General features: G+C 47.7%; 1 protein-coding gene across 3 annotated transcripts in view; it reads right to left on the reverse strand.

Moving 5' to 3' along the window:
- Positions 1-23,525, reverse strand: part of nectin1b (nectin cell adhesion molecule 1b) — a 150,369-nt gene that overhangs the window by 44,755 nt on the left and 82,089 nt on the right. The gene's annotated exons all lie outside the window — the stretch shown is intronic.

The following is a 23,525-nucleotide window of genomic DNA, read 5'->3' on the forward strand; positions in this document are numbered from 1 at the left end:
GTCTTCCTCAATCCAGTTTAATAGAGTCACGGCACCATGAAGGATGAAGTAAACAAAGACATTAGACCTAATCAAGGCCGTTTACGGTCATTACCGATTCGCGGGGAAGAGAGAGGAAAAAACTGCCGCGGGTGGAGAGAAAAAAACGGAACATAACGCTGCCGAAACACCAGAAAATCAAATATCTGCTTCTCAATCTGCGAGATGTCGGACTTTAGCAGCGGCTGCGCTCTCTCCGAGCTCCGCCGGGAATTCTGGAGGCTTTTCAATGAAAACAAGAAGGTGCTGGAAAGGGAGGGGGGCGGGGGGTGTAAAATGTACACGGACAGAGAAGTTGCTTCGCTGTGGGACGAAAGTGCCGGCCGGCGAGGGTCACTTCATTAATTCCTAATGTGAAACACGTGACTTTGGCTCCTCGCAGATCGTTTTACCATTAGCGCGGCGGCCGTGTTGCTCCGAGGCCGAACCTCGTTCCAAAATGAAATTGCTTCTCAGGCTCCTCCCACTCGGCTGTTTACGCCTCGCGAGGAACGTGCGCGTGCATGCAGAAAAAAATAAATAAATAATAATTGTGGGCTTGTTGTTCCGCATCTCACTTTACCAACACTGGCTGGGATTGGTCCCGGCAGGATCTTCTGCCCGAGAGACGCGTCTTTGATGGTCGCCCCTCCCCCGCCCGCCTCCCCCCTCTCCACCGCTCCTACATCTGCTTTCATTTTTCTCCGTGTGTATGACAAACAGCGAAGAAATTCCAAACTGCGGTCGCCCTAAGCCCGCCGCCCCCTCCTCCTCCTCCTCCTCCTCCCCCTCCACCACCACCTCCTCCTCCTCCAGCTTTCTCTTGGCAGGACCACTCGTGTCTCACATTTAATCACCAGCGCTTTGCCAGGCAGCTGGGCCTGGGGGGGATTCGGCAGGCGGCGGAGGTGCGGTGGGGGGGGGGGGGGGGGGGGGAGAAACCTGAGCCGGTGAGCCAGGCAGCGAACAGTCGGACCTCGCTGAGAAAAAACGACGACGGGGGAACGACGGAAAAAACGACGACGGGCCTTTGGGGGGGGAAGGAGGAGGAGAAAGTTGTGGGAGAAAGAGAAGAAGAGGAAGAAGAAGAAGAAGAAGAAGTTTGGAAAAGCACGAGGAGCACTTTTCACGGCAGATTAATCGAGCAGATGGGACGGACTAATGTCATGTGTACTGTACCTCCCCTCCTCACCCAGCCTCCCCATTAAAAATATGGCTCACGCAGCGAATGAAAACACAGCCACGGCCAAGCCATGTGTGATTTATTAGGCGGCGCGGAGTTGGAGCGCCAGCAGTGGCCGAGGCCCACATCACAGCGGCTGCAGCGTCCCTGTGCACGTCCGTTATGATTGCATCCTCAAAAAGAGAGAGAGCGCTTCAGGGGAAGCAGATAATTGAGTGGCACATGAAGCAAATCGTTTTTCTTTTCTCCCCCCCTCCTTCTTTCTCTCCGGAGGCCATCAAGGAGTGAATAAGTCTCTATCTGGCCGTCTCAAGGGAGAACCTTTCCCTCAATCTCAGCCTGGACCCAGACAGACGACCTGGTGACAGTGGACGCTAATCTTTCTTTTCTCAGTTCTGCACCTTGATGTCGACCGCAGATTGAAATATTTTAAAGTTTCAGGTCAGTTTTGTTTTTTTGTTTTTTTTTCGCCGTGGCCGCAGCCAAAAACAAATCCACAGATGGTGATGGGGATGGAGTGGAGTTGAAGTGAGGACAGGCAGGTAGCAGAGTGAGAAACTCGCTCTCCAAATAATCTTTGTTTTGCCCCGAGTTCACAGCGGAGCCATGCATATTAAGAGATAATTAAGTATTAATATCTCACATTTTCATGTGGCAAGAGCATCACTTCGAATTCAGCAAAAATACGAAAAAAGTTGCTCCGCTCAGACTTAACAAGGAGCTCTGCAGAGAATGTAAACTAAGTGAAAGAGTCACAGAAGCAGCTCTGAGGAACTCCGCAAAGCTAAACGAGTAACATCTGCAGCGGAGCCGCACCGAGAACTGCAGAACTGGGTTGGACTGATCAAAAACGACTGGAGATAAAACAACTAAAGCTCATTTCCACCTTCAAATCTCTTCAGGCCCAGATTTTAGTGGCATGCCGTTTTCACAGAGACTTCTATGGAAAAGTTTCCATGAAAAGAGAGATTTAAAAAAAAGTCCATGTCCCAGTTTATTTGGTGCAGTGTTCAATTGCAAATATCTATCTATCTATCTATCTATCTATCTATCTATCTATCTATCTATCTATCTATCTATCTATCTATCTATCTATCTATCTATCTATCTATCTCACCAGCCACTTCATTAGGTACCCAGTAGTAGCAAGCTGTACCTAATAAAGGTATTGCCGCCATCCATTTACTCTCTAACCTCGAAGATCTGTCCTGTGCGTCATCTTGGATGTTCCAGTCGGTTCTGGTCCAGTAACATTAACAACATCAGTGACTCCTGGCAGGTTTCAAACGGCTTCCTCCCCAAACTGACGACAGGACAGCGGGAGGCTCGTCAGGCAACACATTCACTCAGCGTCGACCGGCATCCGCACAACACGCAGTGGCAACAACAAAAAAAAAAAAGCCCGAGTCCATTTCAATGACAGCTAAACAAACGTGCGCCACCGTCGTTTTGAGGGCACCGGATAATTACAGAGCGGCGGTGAGGCCTCTAGACGAGGAGGCAGTGCTCGATAAAATCCTGAAAAACAGAGGAAGAAAAGAGTTGTTGATGCTGATAATGAAACCGATTTTTGGTGAAAACGTGATTAATTGGCGGTTGGAGGTTAAAAGCTGTTTACGGTGCATTCTGTCAAGTGTCGCCTCAAGTGTCATTTGCATCTCAAAGAGCAGCGACGACGACAACAACAACACAGTCAAGTGCTCTCGCCACGAACGCGCCATCTTGGCTGTGAAGCAGTCGTGAATATTTCTGTAAATTCTCCGATGGATGTTTTGTTTCTCTATAGTCGACCGAGTGATCTCTCCCAAACGGAAAATGTCCCTGAAACATCTCTTTGTGTCTCCAAACGTTGCGCACTCTCTATAAATAGAGTCACACTCCCAAAGTCTGTCGCTGTTCGAGGGAGAGAAAAGAAAAACCATCTTGTATCTGCAAAGAAGCAGCACTCCAGCGCTAGCGCTGCATCTGGCGGCGCCACATTAGCCCGCTGACGCTAACGCCGACGCAACGACATGCCCGTGTGATTTTGTGAATCTTTTGCACCTCAGCGGCGTCATCTCGTGCAGGTCGCACCCGTCTCATTCCGCTCGTTTCGGGAGGCCGTGGTGAGCGGCAGCGTGATCTGAAGCCGTTTGGTTCGCTCGCTCGGCGTTGGCGACGGGCAGCGCCCGGCGTGACGCACGCTGTCGGCCACAGGAGGATGGAAAAAAAAAAGGAAAGTAGTCGAGTTGGCGGATTCAACTCCAGGCGACAGAGAAGAAGTTTGGTAAGAAGCAGAGGAGGGAGAGGAAGAAGAGGCGGAGGAGGAGGAAGAGGAAGAAAGGGAAGAGGTGGGAAAGGAGGAGGGGAGTTCTGAAACGCCACCTCTTGAGCTTCATGGCTTTTGACGGAGTGTGACTTAACTCCTCCTGATTGGCCGTTTTTCTTCTTCTTCTGCTTGCGAATATAATCCTTTCCCACCAGTTTTATATTTTCGTCAAGAAATTGCGGCTTCGCTGTGCACCATGAGGCTGAAACGATCCCCAGCGGTTCCGCACGCAGTCGCCATTGTTGCCGGAGCCGCTGGCGGCGCCTTCCAGCGGCTGCGGCCACTCAGCCCAGTGGAAAGCTGCTCCGGTGCCACAAGCCGCTGGAAATAATGTGCCGCAGTGTTGTGTTGTGTTATGTCTAAAGCAGACTCTTTTCTCTCCCTCCCTCCCCATAATAATAACCTTCCCACTGATTATTCTCTCATGCTGTCACAGGGAAAATGTAGTTTTACTATGTGTTCACACAGTATTTATCCCAGCCCCCCCGCTCCCTTTTACTAGTCATTTTAATAAACAATGTCCTGGTAGTTAAGTGACGTAATTTCTTTTTCTCTGCTCTACGGAGAATTTGACACTAAACAGGCACATTTTCCAGCCAACACGCAGCCGCTGCAGCTCCGGAATATTGATCAAGCACGATGAAAACCGGCCGCATCGATTTCTGACTCGGTCCTCAGGTCACACCTGCGGTTTAACGTGTAGCTGGGCTTCCTTCAAGCTGTTTCCTCATCTATTTTTCCATGAAAACCCCGGAACAAATAAACCTGACACACAAAACATCAATGGTGTGAGAGAGGTGTAGAAAAATTGGGGTTGAGTGACGTAAAAGGCAGTGAAAAAAAATTATTGAAAAAAACAATAATTCAGGACATCAAGAAAGCAAACAGAAGAAATGCTACTTCAGTTTTGGACTTCCACGCCACCAGCAGGGGACAAAGGGAGAATAAATATGGCGACAAGCAGCAGGCGAGAAGGAAGCAGGGTTTGTTTGATGAGGAGGTGCCGAGGTTCCTCCTCAAACACTCAAAGAAGGGAAACATAAATGGCGAATTAGAAACAGCCACAAAAACGCCGCCATCAAACGACACCTACTGAGCTCTTCCACCGCAGAGAGAGAAAAAAAGAAAACGCTCTCTGCTGCTAATCATGATGAATCAACCCACACATTTGCGGGGCAGGAGCAGATGGAACAACACAAATGTGCATTTCTCCCTTGCCAGTTTTTTTTTTTTTTTTACATTAATTTGGTTGATATGTGCTTGTTTATGTCGTGCATAAGCGATTCATGACCAAATCAAAAACTCAATCTCTGCAGCCTGCTTTTCGCCGCAGGTGCTCGCTCTTTAAAGGAAGAGAGTCAAGGAATTAATGGCAAATTGTTGCAGGTTTCAGTGGAGCTGCAAAAACATTTTGTTAACTATTTAAAGAAGGGACGGAAAAAGTGTTCCAACATAAATCAGTTTTTATGACCTTCATTCTACACCTCTTGGCAAAGAGGCTCGGTGGCAGTTTTCAAGTGTAAATGCTTGAAACTGTATCTTGGTAAGAGTTTGGTTCGCATCAGCATTCTCAATATTTTCTTGGAAGGAAACAATATGTGGACAAGGGAAACTCTGTTCCACATCAGAACATAAACTGCTGCTGCAAACGCTGAGAAAGAGACCGTGGCCTTGTCGCAGTCAAATTTGCTTCCTTAACCGAGACAAATACGCATTGTCCCTCCCCGACCAAATGAAAAAAAAAAAAAAAAAAAGATAAAAAAAATAAAACAAAACCCACAATCTGTGTTTTGTTTTTGGTTTCCCCTTGGTCGGCGGCTCTCCAAACAAAGTGCTCGCTCTGTTTACCCTTCGCATAGGCAGCTCCAGGCTGGCGAGCGGAGAGCCGCTGACCGACACCGGCGGCAATGTGAACGCGTGAACAGAGCGACGAGTGCTGCAAAAAAAAAACCCACAGTGGCTCGAAAAAAATCGGGAGAAATGCACAAATCCAAAGCAACCAGGCGAACCGAACCCCAACCATCCCCACCATCCCCAATCACACACCTCTCCCCCCCCTTTTCTCACCAGGCTCCCAGCTGCTGACATTTTAGCAACTCCATCAGCGTTTTGGTTGTGAGGCAGTAATGAGCTGGCTCGTCTTTTTTTGGGGGGGCTGTGAAACCATCAAGGAATCAAACGACACCGTCATTGTCACGAAAGGTCTCTGCTCCACCGTCCGTTGGAACGAAATCGGCCGACTGTCCGCCGTTGTTTTGCACCAGGGGGGTTAAGGGGAGGGTGGCGGGGTGGTGATGGGAATGATCTGTGGGGAATAATGGCATGGGAGAGAATATCAATATAAAACACAATCTGTCAAAGTCACCGCTCTCCGGGCGAGGTCACCTCATTCTGGACACAAAACTCTGAAATCATTATCGGAAGCGCAGCGGCTTCGCCTCATCGCGGCTCCTTCTCGCCCAGATTATGATGTACCCCTGCGAACTTTCAATACCTCTGTAGCATCTGCACCCCTCCGCCCCCACCACCACTCCGCGACGAGTCGTGAATCCAATAGAGAAAGGTCCGTCACTAACACAATAGATCACCTGATTGATGGCCACTCCTGAAAGAAGTGCCAGAACAAAACAAGACCCTCTAGTCCAATTCCCGCGGAGGCGATGAGTTTTGTCGGGTGTCAGAATGAACAAAGACGAGGAGGAGGCTCTGATTCGTTTTTTAGCCTGAAAATAGACGGCGGGGAGGGTGGGAGGGGGGATACGATGGGAAGAGGGAAGAGGGAGTGCCGCTCCGGCAAAATTAAAAGAAAACGCGGCACCTGAGAGGAGGAACGCGATTTAATCACCAGGTGCTTAAAAACCGTATCAAGTCGCACCACAAATGAAGCCGCTTGAAGGCATTTTCTTAGAAGAGTCTCAAACATCTTTCTGTGTCTCTAAGCTTGTTCTCACTCCAGCAGACAAATAGCAGCTGATTACACAGGGCGAAGACATCGATGTAACACAACGTGACGTCAACGAAGACAATCAAAATAAAATTGCACTGTGAGGAAATGGGATGTTGAGTGTATGATGGTCATCATCGCTGTACCGCCATCATATGTGCTAAATTAGGGCTCAACTTGGAAACACTCTCCATGTACAGCAGCGGTTCTCAAACGTTCTCTGTCACGCCCCCACCTTGGAGGAAGTTAGAAGGGTTAGAAGCCCCAAATTTGACGTGGCTGTGTCTTGAGGGATCCCGATGAACCTGCAAGTGGCCCCATGTCTCTAGGACAAAGTTGACTTTTGACCCCATAGACTTGCATGGCATAGAAAAAGAGAAATTACATTTGTGTGTGTGTGCAGTGGAGTTTCTTTTACCATCTCAGGTGGATGTGTTGAAAAGAAAGGTGCTAGTCGATTATTGTCCGTCTCGTGAAAGATATTCAAGAGAAGGGGAGAATTTTTTTTCCTCTCTAATCAGCTGAGTTTCACGAGTTTGTCCTTTAGATGGTTAGTGTACAGCAAAGTCCATCAGCTGGCTTCAGCTAGCTAACTGTTACTAGCTTAGTTAGCTTCTTCGTTTGTGCACCACAACCACTCGATTACACGTCATCTTGGACATCGGCTGTATTCACCGGTCTTTGTGCTTGGCTGCGTTTTGGTGCAAGTGCAGATTGCGCTGTTGCTTCATTATTTAAGGTGAAGCAGCGGCGCGTCACTCTTGAGTCGTCATCCCTTCAGATGTTTGTGCATAATGTACAACCTCTGCATTAGCCTCCAGATTTACTTTGGAAAAGTTTAATGTATTTATGGAAAAGTTGTGACGGCCCACTTTTGCTCCTGATGGTCCTGCTAGCCTCACCGGCTTTTTCTAAGCAGCACTGTGCTCTTCAAGATCCGCAGTACCATTCTTCCATCTTTGGTGGAAATATCGTTGCTGTTTTAGAATAATCAGACATGTTCACTGTCAGACGACATGAGCTCTTTCTGACACACACATCCATACAGAAAACCCACAAAACAAGAAATAATCTGTTAAAAATATTGGGCAGTCAACCATATCAGATAAAATGTTTACCCTGAAATCCTTTTTTCCGTCACCCCTCTTCTCCTATTGTTTTCCTCTCATCTTTCTGGGGGTAGCTTATCTTCGCCAACCCTGCAGGTATTGTCAGCCTGCCCTGCAGCGCTTGTTCATAAGCTGGCAGCCAATTCTTTTTGTCATTCTTTCGTACACAGTAAAAAGCAGCGGAGTGTTTTTGATGGAATTAACTCGAAGCCATCAAGGATTCATCCAGAACGATCCACAAGCCTTGAAGCGAGACAAACAGTTCACAGTTAGCTTAGAGGCAAAGAGTTAGGTCCAGCTAAAGGTCTGGATTTTACAGCTGGCACAAAGTAATCAATACTCAGCTTTGGCCCTTGTTAAAACCATGGAACGGATCAAATGGATCTAGGGGGGGTAAACAGACTCATAAAGGCCACACAAAGGCCGACTGCATAAAGAAGAAAAGCAGCACCATAACCGCATGTGCATTCCCCAACTAGCATATTGTTTTTTCCAGCGGGCGAGATGTTCTAAAGTGAAGTGACTAGTTTGGATTGGTTTGACCTTTGAGGCCGGACCGAGTCTTGTTCGGTATTTGGATGACAGCGCTAAGTGCACTATTATCTCTTGTCATCGCAGAAAAGAGATAATGCTAATGACTCGTCATTACAACAGGAATTCCAGGACGAGAGTCATGACCGTGATTGTCATTATCTTCACAGAACAACACAACGACCCCACACACACGCTTCCTATGCACTAATAACACCGCAACAACTTCCAGCACGTCCTTTGATTTGCAATCATAGTTTGGTAGCTCGCTAGCTAGCTCGCTAGACGATATTGAAGCATTCAGCAATTAGCAGTAAATTACTTAACTATTTTTTAATTGATCCTGACTTGCAACATGATCCACACACACAGTGCCTCTTAAATCTACAGACTACTCATTCAGACAGTTGTAAACGATTGCTGCTGGGTTGGTTTTACATTTTGTTCAGACACAATCATTTTGAACAACCTCTGACTGACCAAGAGTCTCTCAGGAACAAGCAGTTTGTCAGACAAATGCTCTCCGTGGGTGGCTTCTCCACTTTTTGTTCATCGTCTATTCTGACCAAACCAACCAAAAAAAAAATGAAAAGGAAGCACAAATTGTGTTTCTCTGTCCTCTTCCTACACTGCAGCGCACTGATAGAAGGTTTTGTTTAATGTCCGGCAATCTTTTTTTTTTTTTTTTTTCTTTTAAGTTACATGAGCACAAGTGCTGCTGCAGGGGGTCGCTCTCAAGAAAATCTCCTTGACCTCTTTTAATACGGCGGTAAACACACCACAGAGCCATACACAGCATAAGCTACAGCATGTTTACGTGACTTAAGGGCCAAAAATCCTTGGGAAAAAAAAAGATGAACAAAAACAGTTATTTACGCCTTGGAGGGGGGGGTTCACTTTTGATCAGAACCACTAAAGAGCGTCTGACACCGCAGGTAAGAGGCGAAGCAGCTTCTCAGTTCTTCGCTAAGCTCCCAGGCGCCGCTGTTTGTTTGGATATATTTCTTTTTCAAAGTGCAGCTTTTTATTGTTGTGTATTCTCTTGTCAAAAAAAAATAGAAGAACTCCCTCGCATTATTCCAAGTTACCCACGAAGCACTCGGTGTCGCTGAACACCTTTATATTGAAACACAAAGCCTTTCACCCTGCGAGGCTATTCATTAGCGCTACCGGTGTATCGCGTTTCCCTTCGACCAGATGCTTCATGGCAGGAAGTCCTTTTGTCAATACCTGCCCAAAGAGCCGGCTGTCTAGGGTTTTTTGTCCCGGCTGAACGCCCAGCGTCAAGACTCTGTGCATAAAAGGTGGGAGGGAGTGAAAGGAAAATATGGGCTGTCTTGGTGAGAAACACTCTCACCTTGACTGGTGGACGACAACGGCTTTATGGTGTTCTTTTTTTTCTTTTTTTTTGGGGTTGTTTTCGCTCCAGATTGTTTTATTACGTTCGTCCATCCACGGTCCGTGCGTCCATCCATCCGTTCCCGATCAGCGTTTATCCCACTTTTAGGTCCGTGGGGGTTGCTGGAGTCTGTCCCGGCTGACCCAGTGTGAAAGTCTGGTTGCACCCTGGACAAGTGACCACCAGTTCACCACAGGGCAACGACTATCGACGCTCTATTTAGAGTCCATTTAGAGCTGCCAGTGAACCCAGTGTTCAGGTCTTTGGACTGTGGGAGGAAGGCAGAGTTCCTGGAGAGAAGCCACACAGGAACCCTCCCAGTGGGAATTGAACCTACAACCTTGTTGACGCGCCACCTGTTGTGAGCCACCGGTGTGTCGACCCACCCGACGTCAATGGAATCATACAAATATTGAACATTCTTATTCGAACGGAAATCAAGGTCCTTTTCATGTTTTTATGTTTGTGTGTGTGTATCTAAAATATGTGTTTATTATCATCTTTTTTTGCATTGCTAACAGTATTGACGTGGAGATGTGGTTTTGAAACCAAATAACACCGTTTCAGCCTTTCAAACACACTTTGGATTTAACAGTGGTCGCAAAAAAAAAAACACTTTTTGTTCGTCATCTATTCTGACCAAACCAAAAAAACCCAACCACGTGTTTTGTGTTTTTTGAAGAATTTCAGCATCTCTACTGTTTCGGCGAGACGTTTATTGAACTGCGCTGCCCTTGCAGAGGTTTCATCTACATCCTAGTGCTTCTGTTTGAAGTTGTGCTGCCTCTCTGTTTCCCCAAAGCTGAGGGATGACACGTCTCTGAGGACAAACCCACCATCCATCCTTCCATCCATCCATCATCTGCCACCGCTCACCCTGCGCCGGGTCACCAGGGGCTGGAACCAGCCCCAGCTGTTATTGCGTCAAGCCCGCCACTTCATCACGTCAGACACATCTGGAAAACTCTGAATCACCGGCCTTCCCGTGAATCTCGGCGGCCGGGTGCCTCATTAAATACCGAATCTCTTTTATAGCGCGACGCGACCTTCGGCGAAAGATCCGGTACGAGGTGAAGAAACAAACGCGGCGCTGACTGACCGCACGTCTGGTGGGAGAGGAGCCACTGAAGGCTGCTGCCGGAGGAAACAAAGGCCTGCGAGGGAACTAATTGCTTGTGACTTGTCATGGCAACCAGCCATGAGACTTGAGGGAAATTAGTCCCGACTGGCTGTGCTGTGCCGCGCTGCGAGGATCGTTTGGGTTTGTTTGCACCGTTGCACGGATGAGCTCCTCCAAGATGAAGCCGCAAGAAGAAAAAAAAGAGAGGGAAAAAAAAAACAAAAAAAACCTAGGGTGGCGGCTGTAATCCCGTCGATGGCCAGCCGGTGCAGAGATTTGCATTTTGCAGGTGATTAGGAGGTTCATTTCTTGTTCACAGTCAAAGTGAACCTTTTAAAAGAGTGTTGGGCGGGGAGTGGGGGTGGGGGGGGACGGGTCAAAGCCCGCCAGGCCTCCCAGAGTTACTTAGAAATTGGTGCAAAATGTAGAACTCTGGACTCAATTAAATATTCTCTGATGACCCCTGACTCCCAGAGATAATTGATTCGTTAAGTCAGCTGCCACAGCTCGTACCTGCTGGTATGTCTCTCTATGTGGGTGTGTGTGTGTGTGTGTGAGTGTCCCTCCTAGCATAAAATCAGGTCCTGTTGCCTCGGAGCACCTTATTCGTTCCCCCCATTTGAGGGTGGAAAAAAAAAATCATTAAAATTCAGCTCTTTTAATCAACTTATCTCATTTTCTGTGACACGCTCTCACCCTTCTCAGACCGCGGTGTGAAACCCTGTCAGCCGAGTCGTAATTTTTTGTATCCGGTAAACACAACAAGAGAGAACACGTGTCAAGTGCTAATGGCATCATGTGCATTTTAATCAAGGGGCTTGTTTACCGTCTTAATTCCATCCATCCAGCCTCACACATCCTCATGTGTAATTATTCCGCTTTAATATTTTTATTTTAATGACCACCCCGAGACTGATCACATGCAAACGTCCGCACGAGAAAAGTCTAAAGGGTTTCAGCTGGCCTAACGGAGTGGAGGACGGCGAGAGCTCCGCCTCCGCTGGGCCCGGGCCGCCGCCTCCTTGGTGGCTCGGGCTGACGAGGATTGTTTCTGACAAAAGGGTCGTTGGCTGGGCGCTCCGACAGACATGGCTGTATGTGCTGATGGGCTGCCTCCTCGCTTGGTCCAAATGTAGACTGGCACTGACACTAATGTACGCTGATAAAGCTGTGAGAGTCAATGGAGAAGGGCGGGGAGGGACGAGGGCCCGGAGACAGTGGGATTCTTAATCTACTCCATTTGTCAGACGGGCGGAACTTTAGCGGTAGCGGCGGCCGATGAATCACTGCGAACGAGGACCGGAGAGGCTCAGCCGCTCTGCTGGCAGGTGTGGCTTCGCGTCCGGAAGGCCGAGGCGTTTTCATTTCAGCACATTGCTTGAAAACGATTGCGACGATCCTTGCAAGGCAACATGGCACAGCGGCGGCGACGCCTTAGCTGGCCGCCAGATTGGTCAAAATAAATAGATAAATTAATAAATACCTCCAGTAGGCTGTGTTTTCTGTTGGTCCTTGAAGTTCATTAGCTTCCTGTACTTAAAGGAGGCAGAAAGTACATAAAGGTGCGCGAGGCAGTTGCTAATAAACCCTCGCAGAAGAAGCAGCGGATACTTTTAAGTTGTAAACAACAACTGCTGCCGCTGAAGAGATTAGAGTGGGTGCTGCAATAGTGGCGACTTGTTCAGAACTCAAAGGCGATTTTCCCTTCAAAAAGATGAAAACATGAAGCGTCACTGAAGGTTTTCCTTGGTGGACGATGCTTCCTTTGATTTCTGGGCCGCTTATGTTGGATTGTTCTGATAAACATCACGGTGCACAGCGACGAGGTGGGAGATGTCTGGGTTGGTCTGTTTGGACTGTTTTGCACAATAAACTTGTGGGTTCTGGTTTTTTCACCAAACATTTTCCAGTGGCTCTTCACGGCGAGTCCAAAAGAATTCCGGACGCCCTTCATCTGGCGGGCCAGGTCATCCGCGCAGAGGTGGAAAAATGGGCACTGTACGAGAGGGACTTGAACCCCCGCTGCGCTTTCCTGCCTTTTGGTGGGATCACGATGGCTGTGGCCGACCAGCCTTTGAAGTTCTGCTCCTCTGACCTTGGTCGACCTCCTGTTGGCGGAGCAGAGGCGAGAATGTCTCGCTGCCACCACTCGGCACAGCTGCCCTTCTTCTTTGATGGAACCCCCCGATTTACATAGTGCCTCCAGCTCCGACCCACATGCAGCAGCAGCAGCAGCAGCAGCAGCCCAGCTGTTGTTCCGATGATGCCACCGCAGTCCGATCTTCCTCCTCCTCCTCCTCCTCCTCCTCTCCCGCCTCTTCCCGGGGGAAGGTGAGCACAATGTCAGCGGCGGTCGCAGTCGTGCTGTGTCGGCCGCTGTTGATCTGCCAGTGATCCCCGGAGGGAGCGGCCGTTGTGCAGCGAGGTCGGGCCCTCGCGCTCCCGTCGCCCCCTGGAGGGAAGGAGCCTTAATGGTTGTCGCAAACTGCCGTCTCCGCTAATGTGTCCGGGCCCGCTCGGCCGGTTTTCCCGTTGCGGAACGGTCTGTTGACGCGAGCAGCCAATAAGCTTTCCCGAGCGTCCTGGTGGAACTGGGAATGCTACAGTGCGGATCGCCTGTGGGTGACAGCTGGAAGCCGACATTAGGGCAACAACTCCTTTTATGGCACAGTGAAACGAACACCGGCTGCAGCCAGTTCGGCACGTGTTGATGCTTGTCGATGTTGCTCCCACTTATGATAATAAAAAAATAAACAACAAATGATCAATTTAAAGAGCAAAGTACCAATTAAGCACGGCAGCGAAGAAACACAAGATGCTGTTGTGTTGCTGATTAACTGATTTGAATGCTTCATTTTTTTCCAATAAGGGGAAACACGTGCTTAATCCAAAAGAAATAGATAAAAGGTGCCAGTGAGCCCTTGATATATCTCTGCCACGCCCAGCTGCCGGGGACTGTGCAGAGAACTTCGGAACGGTCTGACAAGAGATCTGTTTTATTATCCCGATACTTTGGGGATTTACATTCCGAGCGGTCGTAATTCCGGCCGGCTAGGAAGTCGAGCGTCGCACGCTAAATCAAAGAAAATGTCAACTTGCAAATCACGGCAACTCGGCCTTTGATTTCCTGCGCTGTTTTTTTTTTTTTTTTTTTTTTTGTCTTAATCACGCAGCGCAAACACCACAAATTTCCCCATAATAAACACTCCCTCTGTTGAATCACATGACGTGTGGCCGCACTGTAATTCAGAGGATACAGTGTGTCCGAGGTCACCCAGGCTCGGTCAACAAAGACGTGAAGGGTGCACACACAGATACTCTCTCGCTCTCTGAATTACACACACACACACACACACACACACACACACACACACACACACAGAGAGTTCTTTGACGCTGGGTAAATGGTCACAGGGACACAGTATTCCCAGCAGGACTTTGTGGATGAGGGTTGTCAGCACTTTTTCACCAGAGGGTTTAGGCCTTTCGTTCTGCTCTGGGATGGCTGAGTTTAATTGGGGAACGCTAATACGCAGCTGGATAGCAGAGCTGCTCATGCCATGACTGCCTCTGAAATTTGGAGGGCGTGAAAGCAGGGCTGCAGTGTGAGAGTGTGTACGTGCCTGTGTGTGTGTGTGTGTGTGTGTGTGTGTGTGTGTGTGTGTGTGTGTGTGTGTGTGTGTGTGTGTGTGTGTGTGTCTCCTCGGCAGCCACTGCAGACATCCCTTATAATTCCGCCAAATTTATTCATGGGGTCCGTGCAGTTTGTTTATGAGCCGTCTCATTTACAAAATAATAGGCAATAATAGTTTCAGCAGGTTGATCCTGGGTTAATCCAAATAATTGCCAATTCATTACAATTTCACATCCTCTGGAAATAGAATCGACTCGCCGCCGTCTATCACAGGGGTGTAAACTGCGTGCCCAATCGATCGTGTTACTTGTGAGACGTGTCTTTCCCGTTCGACAAAGGCAAACAATGTCAGAAAATATTTTTGGGGCACGGAGGAAAACAAATTAGAAAACAAGTTACAGCAACAATAATTTGCTTTTTTTTTTTCAAAAAGTTATCTGCATAATAACAGCAAAGGCTTCGTGCAAACGTCGCCGTTGCGCGTTTTTGGAGCCGTTCGGTTTTTGGTTTCATGCAGGTGAACAGATAAAAACAAAAAAAAACCAAAATGGAACCTTGTGGTCTTTCATCTGGACGGCCATTTGATTTTTGTATTCGCTCGTTTGTATGAAAATAATGACTTGTTCTTCGCATCCTTTGTTGCGTCTCAGTCTGCAAATTATCAACACTGACCAGTACATCAAATGAGACCATTTGAGCCGGACATGTTATCTGAAGCCTGAGAAAAAAGAAAAAAAAAACCTTTAAAGAACTGAACGGCTATAATTTCCATAATGTCGCAGCGGGTCAAACTAAAGTATGACTCCTTTGTGGTCAAATGAAAGCCTGTCTGCGTTGTTCTCTGCACAAACAACTTTCCCGCCAGGCGGCGAGCGCTCAGTGAAAGCTGGCGAGCTTAAGATTCGGGGCTTCAAAGCTGATTTCGGCATAATTTGCATCCCATAAAAGAATTGCAACGAGAGACTGGGAAATGTGTCAGTTTTGGCTCCGCCCTAAACTCTACAGACGGCCATTAAAGAGTGATGTCGCCCACGGCTTTGCAACGTGCAGTTATCTGGGCCTGTTTAATAGGTGCTCCATAATTGACGGTGGAACACATGCATCATGCATCATCTTCACTACCGATTACATTCAACACGTCTCTAATGAGCGCTCGCATGCACGCCACTGAGAGCAAATAAGGCAACACCGACACAACTCTTTACTTAGAGCGGAGGATGTTCCACCGTCACTGCTTGTCATGCAGCCTGGGCTTGGTGGTGGTGGTGGTGGTGGTTGTGGGTGGGGGCTGTCAAAGCTGTCTTGGGGTGAAGGCGGGGTCACACTTGGGACAAGTCACCAATTCATCAAAGGGGCAACACAGAGGGACAAACAACCATCCACGTTCTCAACCCAGAGTGGCTAATGATCCCAATGTGGACGCCTTTGGATTGGGAGAGAACCCACACATATGCCAGGAGAACCCTGAGTGGGACTCTAACTCACAACCTTCCTGCTGTGAGTCCATCAAATTAAATCAAACAAGTGTGTTGCGACCACCGCACTCACTGCCAAGCTGCTCTTTCAAAAGATGTTAAAGAGTTTAAATCAGAGGGGTTTTTTAATGCAAGAAAGACCTATCATCACACAAAAAATGAAATCTTTGGTTCTCACCAAGTCATGTTTTCCACACTGAGGGAATTTTGACACTTTCATTTTGTGTGGTTCGTTTGATATTTTTGAAAATGGAGAGAACAATTGCAAGGCTGATATTAGTCTGTCAGTGAACTTCCCAGAAATGCTTTACCTCTTTTTTTTCTCCTCACTCCACATTCAGAAAGCATGTGGAGTGTTTTATTTTATGACGGGGGGAAATTACGCGGAGCACAGTTTAGCATGTAGACTACTGCTTCAAAGGCTGAACTGCTTCGCTTCTTGTCAAGTCCACGGTGTGCACAGAGGAAGGAGGAGAAGTTGAAGGTGAAGCAAATCCTCGGTGGCACAACAGAGGTGCTGGAACACACCAGAAGGTCAGTTCGCAACCACGTGGGACTGGAAATGCGCTGTAATATCGCTCCCATAAACACGCGGAGGCCAAGAGCGAAAGGCATCTCCTCAAGGTCGGCACAGGAGACGGCCTGGCACGAGTTCCTGCCCGTTTGACTGCTTTGCAACTTCCTGTGCGTGCGCACACGCGTGAGCAGCGTGCCAGCGGAACACAGCTGTATTTACAAATTGTAAAAATAAATAAATAAATAATTACAAAAAAAAAAAGGACCAGATGGATGGCTCATATTTCATCCGCTCAGAGCACAGAGAGAGAATAAAACCTCAGCCAGGTGTCTGCATCAGCGGCTGTGACCGACTCGTTGACAACAGCTTTTTGTTTAAGTGTGAACAAAGAAAGCTAGCTGTTGAAGGGGTGGAGGTTAGCGTTAAAATAATTAATAAAAGCGAAAACAACCATGTGACTTTAGACCAGTGGTTCTCAAACTTTCTCTGTCACGCCCCACCTTGGAGGAAGAAAGTTTTTGGGGCTAGAAGCCCCAAATTTGACGTGGCTGTGTCTTGAGGGATCCCGATGAACCTGCAAGTGGTCCCATGTCTCTAGGACAAAGTTGAATTTTGACCCCACAGACTTGCATGGCATTAGGGTTAGCAATAAGGCTGGAATTAGGGTTAGGCTTAGGGTTACTGCTGGAATTAGGGTTAGGGTTTCGGGGTTCCTCATGGGCTAGAAGCCCCAAATTTGACGTGGCTGTGTCTTGAGGGATCCCGATGAACCTGCAAGTGGTCCCATGTCTCTAGGACAAAGTTGACTTTTGACCCCATAGACTTGCATGGCATTAGGGTTAGCGATAAGGCTGGAATTAGGGTTAGGCTTAGGGTTACTGCTGGAATTAGGGTTAGGGTTTCGGGGTTCCTCATGGGCTAGAAGCCCCAAATTTGACGTGGCTGTGTCTTGAGGGATCCCGATGAACCTGCAAGTGGTCCCATGTCTCTAGGACAAAGTTGACTTTTGACCCCATAGACTTGCATGGCATTAGGGTTAGCGATAAGGCTGGAATTAGGGTTAGGGTTAGGGTTACTGCTGGAATTAGGGTTAGGGTTTCGGGGTTCCTCATGGGCTAGAAGCCCCAAATTTAACGTGGCTGTGTCTTGAGGGATCCCGATGAACCTGCAAGTGGCCCCATGTCTCTCGGACAAAGTTGACTTTTGACCCCATAGACTTGCATGGCATTAGCAGCCAATCAGCCAATGGATGAAACTTGTATTTATAGATCGCTAAATAACATCTGCCAGTAGTTCCGACATGCTTTCACAATTAAAGCGAAAACTGCCGCAACAGGGGCGCAGGAGCAAGATGGAGAGCGACGCAGAAAACACGGCGCTACATTCTAACGCCTCGCCCTGGCCAAGTGTAGCGTACTTTAGGGCTCAGAAGTGATTGGGCATCTTATGGATCGCCTACTATGAGTTCCCAATGAGACTCTTGGCTCGACCGTGTCGTATGCTTTTTTCCAGCAAAGGCGCCTTAGTTAAAATGTGTGGACCGTCTCTGCCAGTAGAAAAGTTGAGGCTACACAGCAGAGGCGACACAGCGCGAGTCAAAATGATGGCTGGGAAGAAGGGAGGTGACGATAACTCAAATTGGAAGCGAAGATAAAACAGCAGCGAGAGAGCGACACCTCAAGCGCAAGCTCGAACAAAGACAACAAACCTGCTTCTCCTTTAATTATCGCATTCGACCTGAGAAAAAAAGCAGCCGCATGAAGGGAAGTTGGAGTCATAGAAAAGTGTTTATATTTATAAATACATTTATATGTTTGGAAGAATCCAACAATGAATGAGAATAGTGGTTGGTTTGACATGCATCTGCAAATCCTCACACACACACATAAGTGTCTACAAAAAATGGAAATTGATCATTTGCCGAATCGCTGCCATCTTCTACAAGTTACAACTGAGGAAGATGAAACCAAGTGGATTTTAACGAGGGTTCGTATAGATTCTGATACAGTAGCCACGGTGGCACTGAATCAAAGATGAAGCAAATCTCCGCTTTGTTCAGTCGGGATGAGGGCAAAGCTTTTCTCTTCGGAAAGAGCCGCGAATGAGCCGCCAACCAGCTTCACACAATAGACAGTGATTTGCGAGCACACACACACACACGCGCGCACACACACACTCACCACAGCCACCGACTGAGATAATGTGCATAATCTGCAATCTGCGTTATTGTTTTAGGCGCAGCACAAAATGACAGGCCTCTGGCTCCCTGGAAGATCGTTGTTAGTTGGAATTTTGAAATCGCCCTGAGGAAAAAAAAAACAAACGAAAAAACATCTCTCTGTGAATCACCATAGATCTGCCACTTGAAGGCCCTTCAGACTGGGGGGAAGGAGGGATTTCAAATCGGAGGTTTTGAGCGGATCGCTCAATCCCAGAGCAACAATGTCTCTTAAATTTCCAGAGATCCCGACTGTCACTTTGTTCACTGGTTTCGTTCGTTGATACAGTGGTTCAGAGTTACTTCCTCCTCAGTCCACTGCAGCAAAATGTTCCCGCTACTGCACTTGTCCATTTTTTACCCATTTGCATGAGCCACTAAACCTCTGTACCAACTGTACCCTGGGAGTGCGGGAGTGCCAAGGGAGTGTTTGCGCTCAAGGGCGGAACGAACACTACTGCTAGTGCTTAATGTGTTAAGTAGTAGTGTAGTGTTGAAACCTGCTCCGGCGTGGTACTAACTGTCTCAGGTAATTGTTGCAAGCTTTCACCCAGGTCACTTTCAGCTGGTCGGAGTGCTTTGAAGAGAAGGGATGGGGTAACCGGGCGGAGACAATAAAGCTACCGCAGGCTTATAAATGCTGCAATGTCGGCTGTTTCTTTTTTTTTTTATATCAGCAGTGGGCAACTTTCCCCTATTAGAGGAGGGAGTGGGCACTAAAGGCACTTTACTCTGGGACGGATGGTGCTTAAACGTCGCACCGCAACCTGCCGCAGAGCAGCAACGCTGCGACTCGCACGGATAGGAGGCAAATCAAGAAATCTGACCCATCGCCTTTCCTGGTATTTCTGAGAGGGCTTCTTCTTCTTTGGCAATGTTGCTCTACAGGCGTTTCCTGGATGGATATCTGCAATAGGTGGATGTGTAAATATGGACTTCCTTCAACAGAGCCAACAAGGAGAGTTGGAGTTGATGGTGGACGAGTCACTGGGCCGTGACGGCTCTGTCAGGCTAATGTATGTACAGCAGATCAGGCATCGCTTGTAAAAATAAGAATAGTAATAATTAGCCTTTGGGTGGAATTTACTTGACACGGACTGATACGAGGGGGTTTCTAAATGAGGCTGTCGCCGCCCTACTGGACAGCAGAGTGGAAAGAATCGTTGTGAAGTCTCTCACAATGCTTGGCAAGAAGAAGGGATAGTCAGTGTAACTCAAAGTGATCGGCCTTTGGCTTTCTTCGCTTTCACATCTGGATGCAGACCCACGAATCCCTCGGAATCGCTCGGGCCGTCTACAAACAGCGCATTCATTTGATCTGATGATCGATTTGTCCGAGCCAACCCAAGCTGAAAGACGCCGTCGCAGTGCACGACCGCCCCGAGGATCTCGACGTGGAGCCGCCCACTGTGATTGTACATGTGAGCGCTTTGAATGTACTCTCCACCTTCAATTTCAAGACACTCTTAGACTTTTTTTTATTAGTGGCTACATGACAGTAGGAGCCAAAAACGACGGCAGCGATGGCCGGACCATTTTCAAATTTGCCAGCAGGAGCGACTCCACCGGCGGGGCATTTAACAAACTCAACTTCCCCCAGGGGACCGGCGCTCGCAACGAAAATCCCCACCACTATTTCATCCTAAGAGTACTTTGATAGAGCAAATGTTGTGGGATTCCACTGGCGGCTCGGCAGACAAAGCTGGATGGCCGTGCATGTTAAAAGCCTCCGTGCCATCAAAGCCCCCTCGGGCTACAAAGGGCTCTTTTAGCAAATGGATGGCAACAGCTGCAAACTCTGGGCTGCTCTTAATGTTTGCGGTGCAGATGTCTGCACTTGAGTCTTGCAGTCTGAGACAGATCTGTCTGGCTCCACACTGGACCTCTCTCATGGCCGCCGCCGCTTCATTAGGCGCTGGACTGCTGGACTGGACGGCTGCGCGGGCGTTGCTGCGCTCCAATTACGGGGGGGGGGGAGAGAAACGGCAACTAGACGCGAGAGTGAGCGTCGCGTTGTGCAACATTCCGGCGCTCTTTATTATAATGTTGTGCCGGCTGACAAAACAAAAGCCTTTTAGAAGGGAACCAAAACATTTTTGATTGACTTGCTTTGGTTTTCACCGTCACGTTCTGTTTCTTGCTTAGCTATGGAAATTAGGGGCCGCATGCAGAGAGAGTCGCCGCGCATTAGCGCCGCGGCCGCCTCCAGCCTTCTAATTCTGCACACTGGAGAGGCAGCGGGAGGGTGGGGGTTGGGGGGGGGGCAATATCGGCAGATGCGCTGCCTAATGGCCGTGTGCCCGGGAATGCTACACGCTCGGCACGGCATCAGGGTTCGAATATCGTCCAGTCGGTGTCGAAGGTCGTTGGAAGCGCGGGGTTGTTTGTCTGCAGAGAGACGCTGTTACACTGGGGGCTAACAGGATGCGGTAAATGTGACATGCGACTGCATCCAGACTATGAACGTGTCGCCGTGGGAGTAACTCGGGTGAGGGGGTCGGGGGAGAATAGCTGCAATTAACCAGATCAATACACAGCGGAGAGAAATGTGCTGTAGTTTGTAAAAACAACAACAACAAAAAAAAAAACAACATTCAGTGAGATAGCACACATTAATCCAGTGGGGTTTTTTTGACTATTGAACTCATTTAATGCTTAAAACAAATACAAGTTACTTCACTGGGTCATCACAATTGAACAAGATTTTTTTTTTTTTCCATATTTGTAACACCCTCAGAAATATACATTCACATGGCTGCATACAGACACGTTTCTCTCTTTTAGATTTTTCTCTCAACAACATCAACTTGACATACTGTATGCGTCACCCCTTTTGTATGACAGTGAAGCCGCTAGTGGCATATTAAAAACGCACCGGGAGGGGGAGGGGGCTTTTCTTAGAGGTGGGACTTTGGAAATAAGCTATGCATCAACTTGATCTATCCAACGTCAGAGAGGCTAATTTTTGCAGTCAAAATAGGTATATTGTACATGAACAGTCCCTACGCAGTTGTCCCTAAATAAATCCAGACTCTAATCTCAACCCTATGTACAGTATTTACAGTGGAATGTCGAACAGACTCAAAAAATGAAGCGGCGTATTAGGATGGAATGGAGTTACAGTCAGTATTACAAAATAGAAACTCATAAACACCCCGACACACGCGAAGACAATGTTTACATCTACCAGAATACAGGATGAGGAAATTGAAAATTTGATTCTCTTTTTCTCCCCGACACGTCTGAGAAGCAAAGTGTGGCAGTTTTATTTATTATTTTTTCTTTCTCATTTAAACGATCGATGAAGGGGAAAAAAAATAATTGAAATGAAATAAAAACCTGTTGGCTTGTGCTTTAAAATTGGGCAGAATTGATCTTTTTTTTTTTTTCCTTTTTCTTTAAAATTTGATTTTGACTTTCAATTGTGCTTCGGAGAGTCCGAATAAAACAAACAAAACAAAAAAACAAAAACGTCAGACTTGTTCAGGACTCATCACTGTTTAGCAACAGACACTTGCGACTGTCGATGAACGTGGCTTCAAATGAAATCGGTTCATCAGAGGAGCGAAGGCCGAGTGTTAGCGCAGCCCCACCGAGCTGAAATGCTGTTAAAATTCCACTACGATAAAAAAACAAACAAACAAACAAACAAACAAACAAACAAACAAACAATAGCGTGAATCGTTAAAAAGGTCTGCAGTCCAGTTCGTAATTCTAAGATGCTTCTTTTTGTTATTCATCGGCACAAATATCTTGAACGATGGAGCAGCAACTGTTGGGAACACCTGGCGTCCTCCTCCTGACTTTTATAGGCACTGAATGCAAGAGTAGACGGTGAAAACATGCTGTTTCGGCTGTTTGACACTGTATATATTGTGCTGCAAGCTACGGTAACGCTAGCCGACTGCAGAGAGGAGCGTGTCATCAGGAGGCCCAGACCGGAAAACCACCTTTTCTCAAAGTGGTGAGCACGCTTCTTCTTCTTTTTTTCTTTTTTTTATTATTCCACCCTCAATTTGACGTGAACGAAGAAAATCCAACTATCAGTGCTGAAACGAAAAGGGGAAACTCCAGTGAACGCGCAATTTCCCCCTCCTTTGCTAATGTTTGAGTTTGAGTTGGAAATAATCAAAGCAAAACCAGAGACTTGCTCGTGATCGACATGCTCGCGGACGCGTCCCCGCCCGACTTTCGCACTTTGGAAAGAGATGCTAATGCTTTTCTTCTTGAAGTATATTGTATAGTTTTAGAGCGCCCGTCCGCCCGCGGTGGCCCCTCCCCCCACCTCCGTCGTCTCACTGAGCTGCGAGGGGCGGGAGGGCGAACACAGAGGAAGTAGCCACGTACCCCGACACACGAAAAAACCATGCATAAAATAAAGATTATCATAGTATTTATATTATTCGGCGCTGGCCGGGTCACCCGCCAGGTTTTTACGCCTTTTACTGCTGATTTCGTGCTGAGAATTCTCGTGTTGTTTCTTTTTTTCACGCCCTCATAGCGCAATACCTCGACGCTCGCAAGGAAAAACTGTTGAACTGCCGTGCTACGGGAGCATCTACTGGCCTTGATGGTGTTGACATCAAGTTGAAAAAAAAAAACCTCAACAAACGACAAGGAAAAAAACAGATACTGTTTGCGTGCAACGCTTTGAGCCAGGTCAGTGTTTCCCCTATCGGCACCTCGAGGACGCCAGAGAGCGAGACAAACATTCGCGTCAGGGAAAATAATTACGAAAAAAAATACAAATCAGCGAGAAAGACACTTGTGTTGGTTTTAAGACTTGAGAGAAATAAAGAGATGGAAGAAATAAAAAAAAAATTAAAAAACAAAAACAGGATGAGAGCAGCAGGTGACTCATAAAACTCTAGCGCGATCACCACCATTATTCCCTTTACTGGTTAAAAATCTCTCCTTTGCAGAGCGAAACAAAAACAAAAGGACCCCCGCCCGCAATCCGAGTCCCCTCTGTCCACGGACGACTCCTCGCGAGGCCGTCGGCCAAATTCTCAGTTCATCATCACAAACGTCTGAGGTCAGACAGTCACCAAAGTGGGGGGAAATCCCCC

This window comes from Nelusetta ayraudi, unplaced genomic scaffold (assembly GCF_046127955.1).
Source record: "Nelusetta ayraudi isolate G7.1 ecotype Tasmania unplaced genomic scaffold, CSIRO-AGI_Nayr_v1 ptg000048l, whole genome shotgun sequence".
Taxonomy (NCBI): domain Eukaryota; kingdom Metazoa; phylum Chordata; class Actinopteri; order Tetraodontiformes; family Monacanthidae; genus Nelusetta; species Nelusetta ayraudi.